Source organism: Perna viridis, chromosome 2 (assembly GCF_037379345.1).
Source record: "Perna viridis isolate PV_CMFRI_1.1 ecotype Kerala chromosome 2, ASM3737934v1, whole genome shotgun sequence".
Lineage (NCBI taxonomy): Eukaryota > Metazoa > Mollusca > Bivalvia > Mytilida > Mytilidae > Perna > Perna viridis.
The window spans coordinates 23,194,292-23,218,579 of NC_142446.1; the positions used below are offsets into that span (position 1 = coordinate 23,194,292).

Below are 24,288 nucleotides of genomic sequence, written 5' to 3' on the forward strand. Positions count from 1 at the left end.
TTAACTGAAGAAATGAATAAAACATTTGTTAAGAACAATGGATATCTACATATTTTCTACTAGTCTAAAACAATAGCATCGACATCATGTGATTAAAAATATGCGAGGGATTAGAACCATATACAGTTAACAAGAGTGGAGTTTGAAGATGACTCTGTCGGTAGTGTTGTCGAAGTATGCTCTCAAAACTCCTCAAACGCTACAAAATCATAACTCTTACAACTAATTAAAACAAGAACAGTTGTTTAAACTGAAAACATATTTTCGTGATTATTGTATCTAAATTTAGAACAGAATGATGACTTATCCTCCTAAAATAGAAAAAGAGTTGTAAAAATAACGTGAAGAAGAGCAGAAGTGCATAATTTTGTCGTAAGATCAAAAGATTTTGTAAATGTAAAAACTGATATGGGTTAGTCATCAATATGTAATCAAAGGCAGACGGGGTGGAAATTTCTATGCTGGATTGGCAAAGTAGTGATGTGCTATGCCTTATATTATTGGAAAATACTAAGTTTTGCAGGATAACTATTGGAATATTGCTGCTGATAAAAAAACGAAATCTAGTTGTTATTTTCTTGGTGATGATAACGCGTGGGAGTATAAATCAATACATCAATATAGCTTGAAACTTGTATTGGTCTTATTTTGTGTATAGTGAGATTATACCATGGACAGTTTAAAGGTAAGAATACTTTTACTTTTTGAGTCGAAAAGATTCTCAAGAAAAACCAAACGGACATCTTAGCCAATAAATCAAGCCTACCTACATGACATCACGGAATGGGCTAAAGTTGAACCGATGTAGAGTTAGAGTAGCACATTCATTTCATTTTCGGTTGCCTAAAATCAGGTGCAAGATGCGTAAAATAGCCCAACTGACTAGTTGACTAATAAATCATTGATGATACAAAAGATGATCTGTCCATGTTGTTTACATTTATATTTGCGAAAGAGCGAAGATTACAAATGAAGGAAGCAAGTGTTATTTCAGTTGCAAGAATTACAGTATGTAGGTATGGAAAATAGAACCTTCTTTGTATTGCTTTGTATTGTTGCAATTAATTACACCAAATCCGCAACACGTGTTTCTCCACAGCGATAATTCCATTGAATTTTAAAAGAAAACTTCGAACAGGTCACAGGGGATTATACTTTCATTCGCTTTGGAAACAAAGAGCGTCTATTTTGCTTATTTTTCTCTCTATTCATATTGATACGTTTTAAGTACAGTGTAGATAGAACTGGTTAACCAACTATTGATCTGACGTAGAGTTGATTATGACGTAGTGGGTGTTCGAGGTTGATTCGATTGATTTTAATTAATCTATAATTTTGTCCTTACAATGGAACTCGTTCCTTGAATGTTCATTCTGGTAAGCAGTTGAAACCATTCAAGGTATTTTGTTCTGAAAATGTTTGCGATTTTAGTTGCTGAAAGCTGTTTTCTGTCACAGAGAGGCTTGTGTGAATATGAAAGTATTTTTCTAACAATTTAATGCTGATTTTACAAAATGCTTTCTAAATCGCATAAAATTATGTACCACTTTCACTGGTCAACGATATTAAACATAATTTGTTTCCAAGTAGAGTAAAATATTTGAATGTATATTATTATTACTATAACTCTTAATTGATTCGAGACTTTTTGAGCACGTGTTCATTTTCATACCCACCATAAGGAAAGCAATGAACCTGATATTAAAAGATATATATATATATATATATATATATATATATATATATATATATATATATCAAGCACAAATACCTAGAAAGTAATAGATGTGAAAGCAATACCCGCAAGCGAAAAAAAAACCTAGAATCTCGATAGAGATCATTCTAAAACACATTAAAAATCCACAAACAAAGACCTGTTAACGAGTTGCATGGGCTTTCATTAATGGATTTTCCTGTTGATCAATTAGTTTACTACCGCGTTGCTTACGAACACAATATTATGCATTTGTAACATGTCTGGACAAAGATTCCGAATTTCCATTCATCAATTCATCATTGATTGATAAGTCTCATTCATGGAAAACCCCAGCGACGAGAAAAATACCTGAACTCCCACTCGGAAAATCCAATGACCGTTTATATAATGTTTCGGATACAGATCTTCAGAATAGTCAAATCAATATTGCTATTTATAACTCTATTCGATTGATGGCTTACATTTGCTTAATTTGTCAGCATTTATTGTTGGACTGCTCGGAATAGTAAATAGGAAAATTATAGATTAACAACAAATACAGAAAAAAAAGCGAAAACGCGAAGCACGTTGTTTTGCTATTTAAGTCATACAGGCGTTATAAATTATATCAATGTTAATGCATCCAGTATGAAAGCTTTATGTTTTACAAACATGTTGTACGATCATACACTTTGAAAGGTTTTCTACATGTATTAAAGACGCTCACTTTTTAACTGGTTCAAAGTTCAGATTAATCCTCATGTGGTTAAATATTGAGTTCCACGTCTCATTTAAAATGATGTAAATGCTTTCTTAACAAGGGAAATATAAGATGTTCAAAAAGACAATCTTCCCATTGTGAACCATCGGGATTTATGTATTTTTGTAGTAATTAATTATGTTAGCCATTCAACTGCAAATTCATGGCCAAGTAACTTGAAATAAAAATGTCTAATTAAACAATTTACGGCTCCTAAACGGCAATGTTAACATAACCTTAACTTATCAATTTGTAACAAGACTTGTATTAGAGCTGAAGCAAAAACATGTTAGATGGTCATGTAATGAAAAAAGTATGTAATTTAAAAAAAAAAAGTAATAGAAAAAAAAATCATGTAATTCCGTTTGTGAGCGTGAATATAATTGCAGTAACGCAGTAAGTTATTATTCACTTACTGAAAAAGAGGGAATAGGACACAAAAGTATCATAAGAATGAACTTCTATAAACTTACATTTGATATACGAAGTCCTTTGGTAGACTACAAATCTGAGATTATTTTGGTAATTATTTATAACAATTTATAACAAACTTTGTATAAAATACCATTTGTATTAGTATTTTGTTTGTTTCATGTGTTCACGTTTAGGCCATGTTTTTGGATTTTTTACGTAGTTGAATCATCCCACTGTTGACATTTTGGTAGTTTTTTGTCGATATTTATTTCAAGAGAAACGAAAAAGTTTTCTATCAAAGGTTATATATATTAAAACCTCGATATTATAAAAAAAAATATTTGAAAAATAGCATACACAGAAAAAGTCCCCAGTTTTATAACGGTCATACCAATTCGCATTTGTAATAGTTATACGAAGTTTGCCTTTATAATAGTAATACGAAGTTTGCCTTTATAATAGTTATATGAAGTTTGCCTTCATAATAGTTATACGAAGTTTGCCTTTTATAATAGTTACACGAAGTTTGCCTTTATAATAGTTATACAGTATGTAGCCTGCAGTTAACTTTGGTTCACGATTGTTCCGATTGTCTTCAGTTTAGAAAATATCTTATTTAACTTCCAAGTACACTTAATGACGTTGCAAAAGTATTACTTAATTCTCCTTTTCCATAAATTCACAACGTTTTCATGTGTATTCGTGGTTTTGCTTTTACTATTTTTTTTTGTGCTCAACAGCTTCTGATCTTATCACACAGTTTCTTAAATTTGGCCTCCAGATAAATTCAAAACAAGCTTGGGGAAGAACTATATTTATAACTATGATTCTGTTCACTAAATAATGACGTGTTTTTTACATCAAAAAGAAGTGATGAAAATATTCCTGAGCAACGTTATAATTTACGTTTTATACCTAATGCTATCCTAGGTTTGTGCAGCCCTTTTCACAAAAAATCGTAAGAGTAAAATTAGTCGTAAGTTGTGACGGCACAATACTTAACTCTATTATGACATCATAACTTACCACTAATTTTACACTTACGATGTTTTGTGAAAAGGCCCGCTGCTATGTTGTTAACATAGTCAATAACAATAATCCAGTAACATATAAATGAGTTCTCTCTCTCTCTCTTTTTTGCATATTACTGCATAATTCAGATGAAAATGAATTGAATATATACTTTTAAGCAACCATACAACTGTAAAATAAATACAATAAACATCTTAAGAAGAAATAATTGACATATATTTGATAGAGTAATCAAGGGAACCAATGTTATAGCGGTAATCAAAAGAATGTAATCCAGGGACAAAGACCAGACATAGAAAACAGACATACACAACAAAACTAAAATTATACATACAAAGTAACAGAAGTAAATGAGCAACTCGGACTCCACTAAAAACTGGGAGCAAGGACCAGGTGCACCGGTAGGGTAAGCGTCCTCTGCTTTTCTAGAAACACCCGCCGAGTTGCTCATAAAAAGTCAAGTCCGGGGTAGACAAAAGAGGAAAGGAAAACTATGACCCGTTGAATAAATCAGTTTTCATGGTGCTGATGGATACACCATAACGATCCACGAGTTCATGATGACGACCATAAAACTTATGTAGTGATGACTTCAATCTTGTAGCAACATAACCCTGTTCCAGAAGCCTATTTGTTAGAGTTCTAGCGCGATACAAAAAGTCTGCGTAGTTTCGGCAAGCTCTGGCATAACGTATGAGTTGTGATATGAACACTCCATACGCAGGAGCTGAAGGGATGTTGCCACAGATGAAAGGAAAGTTGACAATTCTGAATGAAAAGTCATCACGTTTGTCGTAAAGTTTGGTCAATAGTTTTCCTTTACCATCGATTTCTAAGTGTAGGTCAAGATATGAGGCTGACTTCACAGTGTCTGTAGTATCCTTTATCTCAAGTTCTTTTGGGTAGATGCGATGTATCAAATCCCCGAAATTAGGATTGTTTAAAGATAACACGTCATCTATATAGCCGAAACTGAGATAGATTAAAGGATCTAGCCCAACGATATTCTTTCTTTCGGATCAGATCAGCTACAAAGTCAGCCTCATAAGAATGAAGGAATAGGTCAGCAAGTAAAGGAGCACAATTTGTTCCCATTGGAATGCCGACCGTTTGTTGAAAAACACGTCCACCACACTGGACCAATATGTTGTCGATTAAAATTCCAGCATTTTGTAAACATCTTCCTCTGTATATTTGGAAGATGATTTGGAATTATTTCTTACAAAGTATGAGGAATCTCTACCAAGAACTATATATTTGTATCTAGGTGTACCATCTTTTTTGGAAAAAAACAACGATGTATAATGTTTTTAAGTCGGGATTTTAACTGAGTATTGGGAATAGAAGTATACAGTGTTGAAAAATCATAGGTTTTAATGCTATTATATTCAGATAATAGTCTTGAACTGATTGTCTCCAAAAGATCTTTTTAATTTTTCAGGATCCACATTGAATTAATACCACTACGGGAGTAACAAGTGTTGTGGTAGGACTGTAGACCCTCTTTGACAGTTGTGAGTATAGAAGTTAAAAGTTTTGAAAGAGGTTTGGTGGTACATTTTGCAGATCCAGCTATGAATCGTTGTTTGTATGGATTTTTGTGAAGTTTAGGAATCCAGTACATAGACGGTAAATCACAATCATCGTCCTTGGTAGAGAGATAACACAAATATTGACGGTCAATGAACATACTAAAATGACTCAATAGAACGATTAGTGTTTTAAATTTTAATTATTTCAACATAATTTTTCAAGTTGGGGAACGATAATAAATACAAACTTGTATCTTAAAGTAAAAAAAGTCATAAGAAACGAACCTCGACGTTTAATTTTCATATGCCATTTTGCGATATTTATGACGTCACCATTTGTTACGTGAGTACAACGTAAGACACGTTTCATGTTTAATGTTGCTTTCCAGTAGGACCAATCCTATTTTATCAACAATGCGTTACAATCACACAACTAATCACAACGACGATTTTTTGATATTACTTCTAGTTCATATCACATCGTCATCTGGCCGTCCAAGAAGTAGATAAAATGACCAATTCATAGATGACTCAACTGATGATATCATTTATTTTACTCTGACATTTACACGTTTCCTGAAAATTATTAGTAGGATGCAGATTAGCATATGTATTCTGTTCCAGATAATAGGGTCATCATCAATCTGCAAAACGTAATGATATTTGCTTTTGAAAAAAAAACCGTTAATAATCGAAACACTCATGAGAAACAGTTGAACCATGACCGTACCTGTGTGGTCTGTCCATAATGTAAACGCTTAGATCATACTCGTACAAAAATTACACGACATTTAAAAAGAGTTATATCCTTGTTAATTTAAATTTGTACTGTTTTTTTTTTATATACGAGTAAGTTAATAATAAAAAAAACAGTCGTATAAAGTTATGACGCAGTTGCCTCACTATAACTTAAGTGTAGTGAATGATGAATCGATAGGTCATCAGGCACAAGGTAATTTACCTCAAAAGTCAGGTTTGAATAGGGTTTTGTAACGGTGAGAAACGTTTGGTTTTAGAATTAGAAGTCACAAAGAAATAATTAAAAAAATAATTTTACTGGTTTCTTAAGAATAATAGAATAAAAGTCTATAAAATTCTTTTTCTGGACATAGCTTCTATCTTTTTTTGAAAAGAATGACCTTTACTAAAAACTGGTTGGTGCGATCTGTTCATTGATATCTTTGATGACTTCGATCTTGGATTGTTGTTTTTAATTCAGGTTTTATATTTTTGTTCTTGTCAAGTAGGCTTTGACTTTGTTTTTCTACAAATAATAATGTGTTAATCTATGAAATTTAATACTATAAAAACAAAAAGTAATGATTTTTTTTTATTTATGAAATGCAATTTGTAGTTGCAAATTATTTCAATATTTTTGCAACCTTACATCTGTAATTCATAACAAAACGATGATTTTGATTTTCCTATTGTTAATTTTCCATTCCTGGATGGTGATACTCCTGAAACAACCTTATACGATATTTATATTTCACAACTGGTCAGATATTATTGAATATAACACGGAAAAGTTTTTGCACCAGGTGTATCAAAATAACAAACTTCTAAAGCATTGAATTAGTTTTTCACCGTTACAACTCTTTGATATAAAATGTAAAAGCACTGTCCTATTTTTAATTAAAATGGTACTGCTCATCCAGTTTTTTTAACGGAAATATTGTATATAGAGCACATTCTTTCAGATAAAAAAGATTACGGATTTATCAACTGCCCTTAATAAATGTATTCGGAAAAGATACATTTTTCAAATTATTGTCTTTTTTTTAAATCTTGTTTTCGTAAACAGAAGTAATCGACCTGTAATTGTATCCCTACGTTAACATGAAATCATTTTCGGGTATTGCACTTCATCTTGCCCATTTAATACTTGATGTTCTATTGTAAATGCAGACCACTAGAGTTTTAGTGACTGATTATCTGTATTTCTAATGCTGGTAGTTTTGATGGTATTGTCGTGCTTTAATATGTTATGAGCTAGCTTTCAGTAACTGTGAGCGTTCTTTGATATGTTCTGAGCTAGCTTTCAGTAACTGCGAGCATTCTTTAAGTGGATATCTAATTTCTGCCTGTATTATGTATGTTGAGGTATTCCATGGAGAGAATTGTGTCGTATTTGTTTGTTTTTTTACCTAACATTTAAGGCAATGATTAAGGCCTTATAAAACTAGTTATACCCCACCGCAGATTCCATGCTCTTGTTTTTGACCATTTATGTGCCTTTGTGTCGTTATATTACTTTTTAATTGGATTTTGAAGAACTGTCATAGTTCTGTTATCGTGGATTATTTTACTTCTGTTGTCGGGGCCTTTCAGAGCTTTCTTAAAGGTTTAGTTACACTTGTTGAAGACTTTTTTTGTGATCTCCGAAAGCATATACTATTTGGGATTTTGGTTATAATTGTATTTGTTGCGTTTCATTTTCCATCTTGACATAACTCATTGAGTCTTTAGGCGACCGGACCAAAAGAAAGCAAAGTTTTTAATAAGCATATATCATCTATCGTCATATTAACTCTTTGCTTAATTCTTTCATCCAGACGAAACTTATTGTCTGTGTTTGCAAAGTGTTGACTGAATAAAATTGTCTAAATAGTATCGGTATACTAGATATCAATTACACGATTTACTATAACATTTTGCTATATCAGATAGTCATGAAAAAATGTGAAGGAAACTCAAACCCATTTTATGAAAATTCGGAAGTAATATTGCAGACTTTATGGCTAAGCGTATTTATTTTACAAATTTACGGCTTTACACAGACTGCAGAAATACAATAACTAAGACAAACGATTTCCTTTACATGCTGAAACTCAGCATAGATAACTGCACATATCTTGTTGCATTTCTGCTGTCAGTATATCGATTTTCTTCTACTGATGTGCGTGGGCGTAAAAACATGAATATAACAACGTCTCTTGACAATTACCGCGTTATAATTTTACATTTGGCCCAGGCCTTTGAATTCTGAATTTCAATCTAGCAATTTATATCTTTTTATTTAAATTAATATATACCTTTGTTTTGTTAGTTGGTAGAACATTGAATCAGTTGTGTATACATATTAAATTAATTTTAATTTATCAAGCTCTAAACCATTTCTTGGCATTGGCCTTAAAAGTTTTAACTTCTTGCGCCAATGACATTAATAGGAAACAATACTAAAGAGAGGATAAAAACTGAAGAAACATAACATACAGTACAGTTTTTTTTACATAACATCGAATGTGGATAACAGGAAATAAATATTTTATTTGAAATAAAGAGCTCGTATCTTTTCCATTCAAGCAGAAAATTGTCAAATACAATCAAATAAGCCAGAAAAGTCCTACGTACGATATGAAATAAAGCAGAACAATGGCTATCAAAAGATGAGGTTGCGGTCTTTCCTATATGTTAATTGCATATTTTTTTTAACTTTATAAGACGCCTTGAATTTTCACAAATCCAGCAATACTGATGTTTGTCGAAATAGATGAACAGTGTCTTACAAATTTCGTAGTAAATTTGTGTTAGAAAAATGCTTTATTCTTAATTCTTTGAATGTTATTTCTTGTTTTGTTCATTAAGATATATTAATACTATAAAAAAAAATCATTACTTTGAGTCCACGTACTTATTGAATTTGCCTAAAAATCAGTTCATCAAGATGAAAAATGTCGGCATATAACTTTCGTTTGTTTTTAACATCTTTTATTGTATGGACAGTCACGCAAACTATTTTATTATCAAGTACTGGTTCTGTAGTACATAACTATTATAAATGCATGTCGATTCTTCTTTTTATGAGGATATTATTTCAACTTATTCATGGAAATCTAAAAAGATTAGATGGACACAAAAATCTGTGAAATGTTTGATGAATACTTCATACTACACATATATAATTTAAGGAATAATGAATCATCTGTAGATTAAAACAGTGCAATTCTCGTTTACACATATGTACATCAAATCAAGAAGCACTACAGTTGTTCACATATGGCTATAGCTTGAATGTTTTCTAAATCCTTATAAATTTGTAGATTAAAGTAGATTCATGGAACTAAATGTTCAGTTGTTTAACTCTAAAGAATCTTGAACAAATGTCAGAAAAATATGAAATATATTTGGTGTGTTTGAAATAACACTATATTTTACAACCATTTCATTAATATGCCCATTAGTAAATATTATTGTCTATGGTTAGTCTTCACAGTAATTTTAAAAACAACTCTAGGTCGTTACAAAATGTTAGGAATATACCACCAAATGTATTTATATGTATTATAAAATAAAATAAAAAAAACATTATCTCTGTCCGATAACCTTGGTTGACATTAAAAGAAATAACTATTTTTTTGTACCACACAAAGTTGCTAAGATTTCAATGATGCCCATGACGTCTGAATGTGTTTAAACTTTTAACTTTTAAAGTAAGAGAGCAGTACCTATCGTTTTGATGGGCACATTCAAGGTTTTTCATATTGTAAGTCAACTAATGGAATTGTAATGACAAAAATTCCACTGTGACCTCAATAGCAACCCCGCTTGCACAAAGTCCAGCGCCCTAGACCACCCGACCAGCTGGGCTATATATAAGTCGGTGTTGCCATAGATGTCACAGCGGTACGAGTTCGAGTCCCATGGAGGGAAAAATTTGCATCGCAGATTTGTCAGTTCTAACATCGTTGAAAATAAATCAATGGTACTGAAAGTATTTATATACGTTCTTTCAGTAATAATAAACAAATGCTTTCTTGCACGTTGAATAAAAACTCTAGTCTTTTAACATGACATATATTCTGTCAAACATTTTTTTAATTTACCTTTTTAAGTTCATAAATGAAGAAAACAATTGTCATGGCTTTAATTGGTGACAAACCATCTTTTGTATTTCCGTATGTTTTTACCGTCTTGATGGAATTTCCGAATGTCTACACCTTCACCAAAATTGAAAAGTTCATGAATAAATTATCATCATAATAGTGTTAACAACAGAACGGACCTAGTTATATCTGCAAATATTGTTTTAAAATGATTGTTTCCATGGACAACAGGTTATTGAAGTATCCGGTAATATTAACTTTTGTCCTTTTATACTAGTATTTCACCTCCTGTTTTCATCTGTATACGGTACTAAAACTTTAAAACTACTTGATGTCGTTTAATTAAAAAAAAAAAGAAATATACACAAAAATAATAATAATAATAACAAACAATAAAAGTGATTTCTAAATTCGTATAAAAATGATTATTGTCTTTAAGCAATCATGTTTGGTAACATTTATTCTATTTAAACGTGAATAAAGGATGATACCTAAAAGACTAGTGTAATTTGTTCTGACTTTAAGAAGAACAAGTTTTTCTAGAAAGCTAAATGGTTTGTAAAAAATATTAAGAACGATGTATCCTCATTGTCATTATTTTCTCTATCTAGTCACAAACACATCGCATAATGAAAAGTACTGGTTTCTCTACCAATGCACAAATTCTGGGTTCTAAAATTTGTCATGGAACATGGTTTTTCCTGGAATCAGATTATATCTTTACTGTGGATCAGACTATCTCTCCCAGTTACACAATTCTTGTTAAAAGTTCGTTCGTGTATTCTATATTTAAAATTTCAAGGTTAAACCGTGTTTTTCTTTCACTCTATTTTACTTTCATCTGATTACACTTGCTATGACATAGGCCATTTGCAAATTCGTGGTTACGAGTCATATTTTGTTGTTGTTGTTATTTTTTTTATATTATTTTTTTTTTTATATTTTTTATTAAACTGCTATAAGGTACGTAACTCTTCTGTAGGACAACTATAGTAAATCTTTTTTAAGACAATCATGCATTATTTTTTATATTAAATATAGATAATTATAAGTATAATAGACACTGATGTTTCATTCTTGGGTAGAAATAGTGCAGAGTTAAGTATTACAGATAATTAGATTTTCTCAAAAATAAACAAACCCCTGTTTTAAATACTTAGTGATTTGTTTGCAACTTAGTTTGGAAAAGGTTGGGTGTATAGTTTTTTTTCCGTATTTTTTGACTGGACTACCTCCTAGTTACAAATTGTTTGCTTACCAAACAAAACTCGTTTGTTTTTTTTACTAATCGCAAATATAAAAGTAATTGCATGACTCCCTTCACATATATCAGAGGATGATAATAAAAGAGCAAAATAGTTAAATATAAGAATGAGGAAAACACTTAATTTTGATTAAAATTTATGGTTTCGATGTTGTACTTGAAAATGTATAGGTACCAATTTTGCACATTGCAACATAGAAGAAATGATTTCCTAAAATATAAATAAATGAATACGACTATATTTATGCAATTAGTTCGAACCTTTACCTGAATCTTTTCTCATTTTATGATTATGTTCTGATGTTCTATATATTACACGGACAAAATAACATAATTATTGAAGCGGATCTTTTACATCTGATTACAAGTAATTAAATGACCATACTGTCCAACTGTTTCATGGTCGGACGCCAATTACTATTTCAATATGCATTTCCTGTTTTAAGTGAATTAAACTCTTTGATTTGTTTTGCCTATTATTTAAAAAAAACTGTGCCACTATATTTTATATAGAAAGAAAATTATCATATAGAATCGTTGTACAATATGACAAAGATTATGTATGTTTATTTTTTTCTATTTAAGAAAATATACAAACGTATTACCGGAGTAGGTATTAATTATTGAGAAAATGATTAGAAGACATAGGTAAAGGTAAAAAAAATATTTAATAGAAAGAACAAACAAATTAAAGAAATTCTGGATTGAAATTTGTTTCTGATATTAAATTAAATTGCATCGGCGCTCCCTATTTCGTCTATTATTTTGGGTTAACATGCAATGCAAAATTTGACTCGGGTAGGTGATGATCAACAACATTTTTGTAAGTCAGTTTGTCAGATAGTATTTTTGATTTGTTTTTAGCTGTGTTTTAACTGAAAGGGGGCAAGAAGGTGAAATATACTTTTCGCAAATATTCCTGCAAACACGCTGTTTAAAAGGCATATATCTCCTATTATTATATTAATACTTCATAAACAAATACTCAAACTTTGTGTTTTACTTCTTTCACAGACTGGGTCTAAGGAAGCAAAATGTTCAATAATAGTTTAGTACTGAATAGAAAGGCACGTGAATTTAATAACTGACTTCCAACGCATTCTTTTCAAATTTTATTCAATCACTTAAAACGTTTTGAATCGAACAAAATAAATACTTAAAAAGAACTGAACATCTATCAGTTGCCATTCAACGACAAACTAAAAAACCTCCCAAGGATTTCTTTAGGTGCCGATAGCCTTGTGTCTCTTTGGAGAATCATTTTGTTTAAGCAGCTAACAAAAAATATGCACGCTTACCACTTAATAGGTCTTGAAACATTGATAAGAAGGTTGTGAATCTCGTCTCAAATGCCTTTATACATTTGTAGCCTCAATATCTTTATTATCTTTCATATTGTTTTCACTGCTATAACTATATTTGGTTCTCGCCATTTTGTTGAGGGTCACGTTAACCTAGAGAGTTAAATCAGCTGAATTATCGATAATCAAGATTTGACGGTAATTACGCATCAATGCAGTTTGTCAGATCAAAATATCACAATTCTAAATAGATTTTAAGAAACCTACCTTTCACATTGCATGTCATTTTCTCTTTGGTTTACACTATCCGTCTCCGCCATTTTATACCATTCTGCCATATACGCATTGTCGACACCTATGTATCCTGTATATAACAGTGCAACGATTATGTTTTATGCCAATTTATAATAACCAAAACATACTTATGAGTACATAAAGCAAGAGAAGAATGCAAGTCGACGTCGTGATTGCGAATGAAAACTAAAAAAGCAATTATCAATATAATGAGGTAACAAAAATTTTGCCAGATTTTATTACCACATGTTCGGTATCAAATTTTTGATGTTAAATAGACCACTTTAGTTTTTTTACGTACTCATTTCAATCAGAAGCTGTGTTAATATTGTATTTTATTCTGCTGCTGATCATCCAAATATGGACAAAACAAATATGATTGTATACAGTCTCGCCAAAGCTTATCATTCGAGTATTTTGTTTTAAACCCAATAACCTATAAATTACAAATTAAGCTATGATGAATTCATTAGTATAGATAGAGTTATGTAGACAATATCATCTAATTGCAATATCTATGCGTTTGGAATACAAGTGAACGAACATTTACACCATAATTTATTTGCACTCTCAACTTACTAATTCCTTTTTTTGCACCAAGATTGCTAAACCAAAAGTTGGATTCATAAAAAGCTGATGTAGCCAATTAAGAAAAATAGATAAGAATGCTTTGACATTTGGAAGGGACATACTCCTTTAATGCATATTTATAAAACAGCAATACCAACAATACCAAAACAAGAAAAAATAACCAACAAAAAGCAAACCAACATAAGGAACAGCAACAACAAACAATAACATTGTAATAAACAAATTAAGAGAATATGTCTGATTCAACACAGAATATTCTTACATCTGAACAAAATGATAGCACATCATTTGAAACTGAACTACCACAAGAAAAACTTGTTATGGTTAAATTTATGACCTTCAATTCCAGTCTATGCAAAGAAATAGACAGACAGACAGACAAACAAACAAGAAAACACATAAACAATAAATTATTTACAAACACCGTCTTGAAAACTAAACACTGATCATATCTCATAGGATAATACGAAATGCAAGGCATATCATACTTAGGGTCTACGATTTACGGCTTGTATTTTCCCTATGTTTTGTTGTCTATTGTTTTGCTGTAAACATATAAACATTTAATTAGTCTAATTTGGAGAAAACATGCTCATAATACACCTACCACTCTTGGTGCAGTTTTAAAGGGAAACTTTTTATTTGATAATAACATTATAACACTTTTTTTCTGTTTTCTTTTGTTGAAGAAGCATGAAGATATAAAAATACTCGTTCTACAAACTTTATATTTTATACTTGAATAGGGGTTGTAAAAATTATTTAAAACAATTTGTACCATTTTATAGTGTTCACACGTTGGTTGACTTGGGTTTCTATACGTAAAATGTAAAGACAACAACAATTTTTTAATTGAATCGGAATTGACGTTTACCCTTCCAGGGCATGTAGTTTATCCCGCTAGTTTCTAATAGAGTCCGGTGTTGTTAATTTACATTTTATAATCTGTTTTTGTGATAGTTGCTTAGTTCGTTTACCGTTTACTGTACTGCGAATCTAAGCATATAGTATTTAGTGTTTTTTTTTAAGGAAGCGTCAGAATATAACTCTATTTTTTATACATTGTTCAAATAATTGTTTAAAGACGATTTTCCAAAGTGGCAATAAAAATAACAGGTAACCTAGCGTTTAAGGAAAGTACTTATTTGTGAAAAGGTATTTTCAACTCTTCTGTTATGTTTTGTACTTAATATCCGAAAAGATAGTGGAATATTTCACATTTTCGAAATTTCATCCATGCTCCCAGTTTTTAGTGGAGTACTCATTTACTTTTGTTACTGTGTATGTATGATTTTAGTTACTTTATGTTCTTTGTTGTGTATGTCTGTTTTCCATGTTTGGTCTTTGTCCCTGGATTACATTCTTTTGATTACCGCTATAACCTTGGTTCCCTTGATTACTCTTTCACATACCTGCCACCCTTATCCTCTGTCTCTTTAAAATATTTCTTTTAAAAACTGTGTTATGTGTAATGTTCTGCCTCGTATTGTGTAGTGTTTTTGTCTCATATATTTGTTTGTTTTTGTTTTTTGTTTTGTATAAAAGGTTAGTGGAATAATACTTAATATTACAGGAAGCAATTTTCAGACCTACATAATAATTTATGTTTTAAGAGGTAATTGACCCTTTTCAAGAGGTTTAAAATTTAACCAACAAGTGGACAAGACATCTTAAAGTATTATTATGACTTTTGACTAGACACATGGATGATGCCGATTACGTATTAGGATAAGCATCTGAATATTTAAATTCTAGTTATTTTCAAGCAATTTTTTTGTTCATTTAATGCAAAACTTTTCAAAAGTCCTTATGTTTTCTCAGTTGTTATAGATTCAAGTCTCTTAATTCAAAATTAACACTTTTAACACTGAGTGATTACTTTTCAGTGGTATTATAGGCCAGTTAAAGCCTTTAAACCACTTCTCCTTGTTTTGGTATTCAAATCATTTTGAGTCAATTAACAAGTATGTACGGTGAAGGAATTATCAAGGGATGAGTGTTACCAAGGATTACACTAAACATTAATGGTTAATTCTGGATTTTAACCACAAATTTACAGACAAAAATATGCCCACACTGTTTTCTGAGCGAAAAAGATTATATTTTGCACACCACGTGAAAGTCATTTTTTTAAATGAAAAAATGAAATGAATTACATATGAAAATAATATAAATTCGTGAGACATTCATGTGTTATTAACATTGCTGGAAAGTATTTTGACCAGTTAAATGGATACAAGATAGAGGGGATTATTATTTATTTTAAAAAAAAAGTTGATTTGATAATATATTGTATGTTAGTACAACAAATAAACCGCCTGCATCACTCATAGTCACTCTCTTTTGACAATAAAACCATTAGGAATAAAAGAAAAAATACAGTTATTTTTCTCTTAAACACGAGAAGAAATGTATAGATAATACACAGCTGGTTACACGCTAAATTGAACAACACACTAAGAACAAGATAAAGGAACTTAATGTACTCACTTAAGTAACCAACACTCAACTCAAAACCCGAGATGATTCTGATCTTCTGGAATAGTTCCTGATCGTTGAAGGTCAAGTGCGGTGAAAATAAGAAAGTACTCATTAGTTATTAATAAAAAATAAACGCAATCTTGCAGACTAGGTAAATAAAATATGTCCGCTCTGACGACATGATTTATTCCATGCACCTGAAATTGGTTATTTAAGGAGTGTTTCAAGAAATATATTATGATTTTTCAAAAGACAAAGAAACAAAAGAATGTTATGGAACAACCTACTAAAGTCTTTGTTACTATGACGAATGATTTTGAAAAATCATTAATATTATAAAGCTTAAAAAACAATATTGTTATAAAGACCAAAATTTATAACCATTCCTCGAGCTTAAGTCTCTTATGTGTCCTTACAAAAGTACATAGTAGATACAATTATAGAATCTGGGATTCACATCCATATCACTTTATACATTTGTCATGATTTGAATTAAAATTAAATTTATTTTTTTTATTTAAGGGTCTCCTAATGAGACTTGAGAACTGCAAAATTATGTCGTTCCCTAAGCGGGATCGAAATTCATTTATTTTTTTTATACTACCGCAAAACATTTGGTGCTGTGCTGACTTCGTCGCACGTGCCGCTGTCATCCGTAGATACTTAGTTTTTATGCGATAACTAAGATATAAGTTGGTTGGTCTTTATAAAATTTAAAATTTAAAATTTTATAACAAGGTTCCAAACTACAAAAGGAAAGATGGTGTTTTTTTTTCTTTGTGTGTGTGGGTGTGTGTGTGTGTGTGTGTGTGTGTGTGTGATGGGGGATATAGTCCTAACGGTTTTAGAATAAAGATCAAAAAGAGGGCACAAATAAGCATTTTATATAGTTTAACTAAATGACGCCAGTAAACCCAAATAAATGATATTGTTCCACAATGTTTTATAATACAATGGACATACTGGGATTGACTTTGGGAGGGGAAACTTTTTAGAAATTAGGCACCAAAAGGGGGTCCAGAAACATGCAATTTCTTGATGTCCAGGCAAAAACTTGTTTATTAATAAATAGATATCTCTGAGTGCCATACCACCAACGGCTAGGATAAAAGTTAACATTTGAACCTTGTTACAATTAAGAGGCCTGAAACAAGCATTTTCTTTATGTTCGGACAACTAATTGAGTAAAACTGAATAGATCTCTTATAAATCTTATTAGAAGGTGTCATACCACATAGGAAGACTTGGATTAATATTTTGGGTTGTGACTTGAGCCTAGTAAGAATTAGGGGCACACAGGGCAAACAAGATTTTTTTCTGATTTCTTGATGTTAAATTGACTAAAAGGAAATGGATCGCTTCGAAATTGTACTACAAGTTGCCATACCCTCAAAGCAAGGTTGGGATTGTTTTATGAGGTTTTGAATGGAACCATTTATGAAAATTCTGTTCAAGTTCTTATCCTGTATCAAATATTTAATCGTTAGCAAAATTCAAAGCTGTATCAAGTTCGAGTGGTGTGTCCATATATGCCCAAACTGTTCAGGATTCGATCTCTGCGCCCTGCAAAGCATTTAATTTACATCTTATGGCAACATCGTCTGTACGTAGTTCAACAACCCACACCACTCGGTCTGAAGGGTTACATAAAATCAAGCTAACACTGCCCGGACCATTCCTCCTCGTAGGTCTATTTTAGGTATCTATTAATAAATACTTTGGCATACAAACAAAACCAAAAAAACAACAGAACCCGTACCCCAGATTTGATTTATTTTCACGATTGCCACGTCTATGTCTATGCACAGATCACAAATATTAATTGACGATACTTTTCTCAAAAAGATCTCCTGATTTCTGCGAGTTTCAAAATCTGTATATATTGAGTTTATACATATCCTCCAGTCGTATTTTAGATTTGAAAAAAATAACACAAATGTATAAAGTTTGCGGGTGAACTAATTTATAAATCAAAATATTGATGTGCACTGATGGGCTCGTATCATTATATGCAGAATGACGACGAGAAAAAAAGTATGACAAACAAATTTGTGACTTGAAAGAAACATCTGGAATTAAACTGAGATCAAGGTTTAGATTATATTTGAGGTAACACAAACATTCATGACATGTCGGAAAATGCTGAGTATTTTATAAAAGGTCAAATTAAAAAAAAAAAAAAAAAAAAAAAAAAAAAAAAGACGACTCTTACCCCACCAGATTTTAGTGAAGTCTAGGTTGCTCATTTAGTTTTCTTTGTTTATTCATGGATTGCTCTCTTTTTTTCATAATCGTTCTAATCCTGATTTCTTTCATTTAAAGTGAGTTAAAGCTGCTAGCTAATAAGTAATGTTTTTCCCCTCATTTTGGAGTTTACCATTAAAATATACCTACTTCATCAATGAAATTTTAAAGTTTACAGAACGAATAAAACTCTATGTTATTAAGATTGACACGTAGCTCTAACTACGGATTCAAAATGTCTCTTTAAAAATGGTGCAGTCCGTTTCGAACACGTTCAGACCTTATTCATAATCTTAAATGGGCTACCCATGGAAATAGAAAGGAATATTTCTTATGTGGACGTCAAGATCTTTCATATTAATGTAGCAATAATAAAAGATCAACACATCGAAGCGTTCCTTCGCCGTTTAAAATACATGAAATCTTTTTATCGCATTATTTTTTTCTGTTTCATTTTATTGCTATTAATCATATTTTTGGAAGTAATTAGGGTAAATCCTTGTAGTATATATGCTCCATGTAATAATATAAGAGTATTCAAGGGAACCAAGATTCTAGCGGAAATCAAAAGAATGTAATCCATGGATAAAAACATTGAAATCTGTCAAATACGGGATGAAAAGTCATCACGTGTGTCGTATAGTTTGGTCAGCAGTTTTCTTTTACCATCGATCTCTAAGTGTAGATCAAGATATGAAGCTGACTTCACTTGCAGCATCCTTTATTTCAAGTTTTTTGGTGTAGATGCGATGTATCAAATCCCCGAAACTAGGATTGTTTAACGATTATACGTCACCTATATAACGGAAACTTTGATTAAAGGATCTAGCTAAACGATGCTCCTTCTTTTTGATCCGATCAGCTATAAAGTCAGCCTCATAAGAATGAAGGAATAGGTCAGTAAGTAGAGGAGCGCAATTTGATTCCATTGGAATGTCGACCGTTTGTTGAAAAACGCGTCCACCACACTGGACAAATATGTTGTACATAATTTCTCTTCGGTCTATTTGGAAGATCATTTGGAATTATATTTACAAAGTATGAGGGATCTTTACGAATAACTATATATTTGTATCTAGATGCACCATCTTTTTTTTGAGTAACAACGATGTATAATGTCTTTGAGTCGGGATTTTAACTGAGTATGGGGAAAAGAGGTATCAAGAGTTAAAAAATCATAGGTTTTAATGCTAATGTATTCTGATCATAATCTTGAATTTAGGGTTTCCAGAAGATCTTTCAAATTTTTCAGGATCCACACTGAAGATGGATTTTTACCAACTTTTTAGAAAAATAAATGATAAAAGCATGGCAAAAATAAAACGCCAAATGTTAGAACGAAGATTTGAAATGTAAGTAGCTCAGATTTCTATATTAAATTTCTAACAAGAGCACAATATTACAAAATCTGTTGATATATTTGACATGTAAAATCGTGTTAAGAACAGAAATAGAATGAAATATTACGTAAATTTCCGAATGTTGACAATTTCCGGTGACACCAGTAATAACTTACCTTTTAACAACAGTAAATGTATGAGAAAAGTTTAGAGTAGAAATTGTGACAGGAAAATAAATATCAAAGTTTCTGAAAATCTGACATGAATTGCTTTTAATTTAATTTTCTTTATCGGTGATTAGGTTTCACCCAAGTTGATAGGAAATAAAGAAAAAGTGGAAAGAAGAAACTTGATTCAATATTTTAATTTTATTAACAGATTTTCAGAAATAGTTTTCTGAATTATTTGTTGGAATATTAAAGTTAAAGACAGACGCCATTTTATGTATAACAAAAGGAAGATATTCTCATCTTTTATGACAAACGAAAGAAAATACACAATAATTTTATTTATTTACGCTAATGTGTTTATTTTACAGATATGATGTTATCACCCGAAAAGGACGACGAGTCATGACCCGGAAATAATGTTTTTTTTTTCTCTTCAGGTATTCAGCAAACATCATAATGGTGTTATTTGCTTTTAAACAGTTTATTTGTGAGAATAATGTACTATTAATTTCTTTTCGGTGAAGTTTGTAAGAACCCATGACATACTCTTAGAAACAAAATACTCTATAAATAATGTAAAAATCGGCATCGGTGAACTTTTCATTTACTTTGTTACTTTGTTAAGTTTTTCAAATAATTGCCTTTTTTAAAATCATTTTTCCTTTACACTAACCTTTTGACTTTGCATAGTAATTTATTCGTTGCAATTTAAGGATGTTTTTTCCATCGAAACCAGTATGTTGTTAATTTTTTTTCGACGGAAAGAAAATTGATACATTAAAGTTCATGGAAAAAATTTATGACTTACAAAAAATATTTCCTTTTTGAAATAAAAAAAAAACACAACTCGTCAATAATATATGAGACAAAAAATAAGGGATAAGAAAACAATAATAGAAGTTCATGTCTTCTGCTGACATATATGAATAAACGTAAGGTCAATGTTTTTATTTTAGATTTGTCTAAATTTAGTATTGATGACTGTCCTCGTTCAGTCCTTGATGTCTAATTATTTTATTTCTAACACCATATATACATCCCAAGGGTGGATTTACAAATAATGCACATCATACACACATCACAAGGGTGGATATACATTTAATACACATCATATATACACATCACAAGGGTGAATAAATATAAAATGCACATCATATACACATCCCAAGGTTGGATATACATAAAATGTATATCATATACACACATCCCAAGTGTGGATATACATAAAATGTATATCAAATACACACATCCCAAGTGTTGATATACATAAAATGCACATCATATAGTACTTAGCCCAGTTAGATAACACGTTTTGTTTTATTCTGCTGAATTGAAGACATCATAAATACGTTTATAAACAAAATACATGATAGCCTTCTTTGTGACTAGAAAAATGGACACACAGAAATAACTATACAATGGGTTAACCTAATGTACCTGGCAGTTCATCCATTGTTTGTAGTATTTCCGAAGTTTATTGAAAACGCTGATGCCCATCGTTCCCCCCCCTCATTGAAAAAAATGCAATTAATACTTTGTAAATTTAGATCTTACCATTTTATTGTTTGTCAATGTGATGTGTAAATACTATAATAATTCTGAGATAGCCTATCAAAGATAGAAAATGTATTTTTTTGTTTTCATTTATTTCATGCTAAAAGTCCTGTCTATCTTGATGAATCAAATATTGATCGCAGTCTCTCTGTGTAGGCGTTCAACACTAAAGTAATATTGGATGATCTAGCCAGCGAAGATAATTGTTTATTCTTCCTAGAGTGACAAAACAGATAGTTATTTTATCCATGTTTTGGCACTGGCATCAAATAATACAGATTACTTTTAGTTCCTTATGTACCTTATCCAATTGCCGTCTTCAGTTTGGATGTTATAATGAGTAAGCACTAATTCTACTTTGTATTGACTGAAAAGACAGTAGTGTATTGCATTGTGAGGTAAACATTTTAGAAAGAAAACAATATTTAAGTTTAACCATAAATATTATAATTTCGTAGAAAAGTACTTGGCAGTAAATTTATAAAATGTATTCATTTTAATGCTTGCTTCACTCTTACATGTAAATATCTTATTTGAAGGTTTCTACTTAAGTAGCACTCAAGCTAAAAATCATGCAAAATGTGATTCAAACTACCACTTCCAAGACTATGTCGAGATAAAGAATGACTCTTTTTTTCAGAACAATTCAAGGACAGTTTTTAAAGTTTAAAAAAATACAATAAATATCTTAACCCCCCCCCCCCCTCCAAAAAAAAAAAAACAAAAAACAAAAAACAAAAAACAAAAAAAACAACAACAGCAACATACAAATAAACAAAAAACATAAACACAACTTAAGATTATTGCATGCATTTATATGAAAATAGCAATAATAAAAAAAAGATAGGATATAGTGAATCTAAACCTATAAACCTATACACCAGCGTATAACTTATGTCCAAAATAGCAGATACTTTCAGAGATCTCCAAAAGGTTAATTTAGGTTATACTAAGACGTTGATGATTTTGCGAAGAATACACACGGCTCGTGATTAACCTGTTTAAAGTGAAGTATATAGGTATAAATATATATATAATACGTTAGGGTTTTTAATGGATATATACATACAATTTGATCTTGTTCTGATTTCTATTGCTAAATTGCCTTCACTAACGCCTAAGCTCGATACTACCTAACCGACTGAATCACATAAATGTGTGTGTGTGTGATCATCTTGGTAATTGCTAACATCCGTTATAACCAATGTATTGCAATTAGAATTTGAAAATCTTTTTAGACTAATACCTATAACTGATACTTACTTCTCATGTTTTGGAACGTCTAAATAATTTATTTTACATTGAAAGAGTAATCAAGGGAACCAAGGTCATAGAAACAATGTAATTCAGGGACAAAGACCAGACATGGAAAACAGACATACACAACAAAGAACTTAAAGACTATTACCTAGAAATTCGCAGCGTTAAGTAAAACTTCCAAACAAACTAACGGTATATGATTTTTACCATAAATGGAGTTTAACATTAGAAATCAGTCGTTCGAATTAAATGTGGTCATTCTTTGATATAAGCTCAGAAATAATATTATATAGGCTTCTTTTAATGGAACAAAGCTAAGTCTGATTGGCGCGACGTATTTACTAGAAAACATTTCTGTAGTTAATGATGTTCAATTTATTTTCTATAAACTAATAGTGTTTGAAGAGATGTAAAAATAATGTTAAAATTATTTCATATATATTTTTTTAAATAACAATTATAATGATTATATCAATATTTTTTTTTAAAAAGCCTCTTCCAAGGGGAGATAAATGACGGGTAAATACTTTCAAAGGTGGATAATGGCCGGTAAAGGTTCAATTGAAATAAATTGAAGATTTTATTTTTTTATTAATATTGCAAGAAAAAGAGTTGAGAACCCAAATTTTCGTCTTGAAATATGAAATAATATCAGTAAAGGGTTTTTATAAGAAATTTTAACAACCGCATGTTTTTAGAAGTTTGCGAAATATTGGAAATTCCCTACAGAATCCATATAAAAGGTAGTAAAATATTGGCTTGAATAAGACTCAACTATCTCAAAATCAAGTTCAGTGACCTATATCTTTTTTTTACATTTAAATTCTAAAGAACGTTCATTCAGAGTCATCTTTGAGAAAATCTATGAAAATTCGTCAACTAGAAATATTCGGTATGATCTACCTTAAAAAAAACCAGAAAAAACCTACCACTAAAATTAATATTGCAAATTACGGTATACTGTTCACGTGTTTCAAGGAGTAACTTATCATTAGCTGCATTCAAACCAAATGCATAGAAAGATATAAATAAAAAATAAATTGTTTTCAAGAAGTGGTTCAAACCAAAAGAAAATAGAAAGCCAACCCCAGTATCGAGTTGTGCTAAATGCAATACTAGGAGTAAAGCTTCAATATTTTGTGGCCATTGAATTTTGTGAAAATGCAAAATTACGATAAATGATCTTTGTTATAAATCAGGTCCTGCTACAGGGCTGCTTGATACCCTCAGGGACCTTTCGTCCAACTGCAGGTTAACATACAAAAATACCACTCATATTCATATTGCAAATTTCGGTATGCAGTACACATCTTATCACCAGCTTTAAAATCAAATACGTACAAAGATTTTCATCAAAAGTCAATTGCTGAACAGGCAATACTTTTACTTCGTGTAAATTCGGTAAAGGTGATCAAACCATCTGATACAATATTAACTACAAATTCTACATGATTGAAGTCCTCTCTAAAGACCTCATGACAACACGGCAATTATTACGATAGCTCTTTGACAAAGAAAAAATAATTTCT

General features: G+C 30.9%; 2 long non-coding RNA genes across 2 annotated transcripts; one reads left to right on the top strand and one right to left on the bottom strand.

Annotated features, from left to right (window-relative positions):
* Nucleotides 1-301: 301 nt before the first annotated feature.
* Nucleotides 302-22,377, top strand: LOC148624123 (uncharacterized). The gene is made up of 3 exons (XR_015919611.1): nt 302-685; nt 19,688-19,787; nt 20,314-22,377. It is a non-coding gene; the product is annotated as an uncharacterized LOC148624123 (long non-coding RNA).
* On the bottom strand, nt 5,263-13,477 carry LOC148624124 (uncharacterized). Its single transcript, XR_015919612.1, has 2 exons — nt 13,093-13,477; nt 5,263-6,010 (listed from the first exon to the last, which is right to left on the bottom strand). It is a non-coding gene; the product is annotated as an uncharacterized LOC148624124 (long non-coding RNA).
* Nucleotides 22,378-24,288: the final 1,911 nt, after the last annotated feature.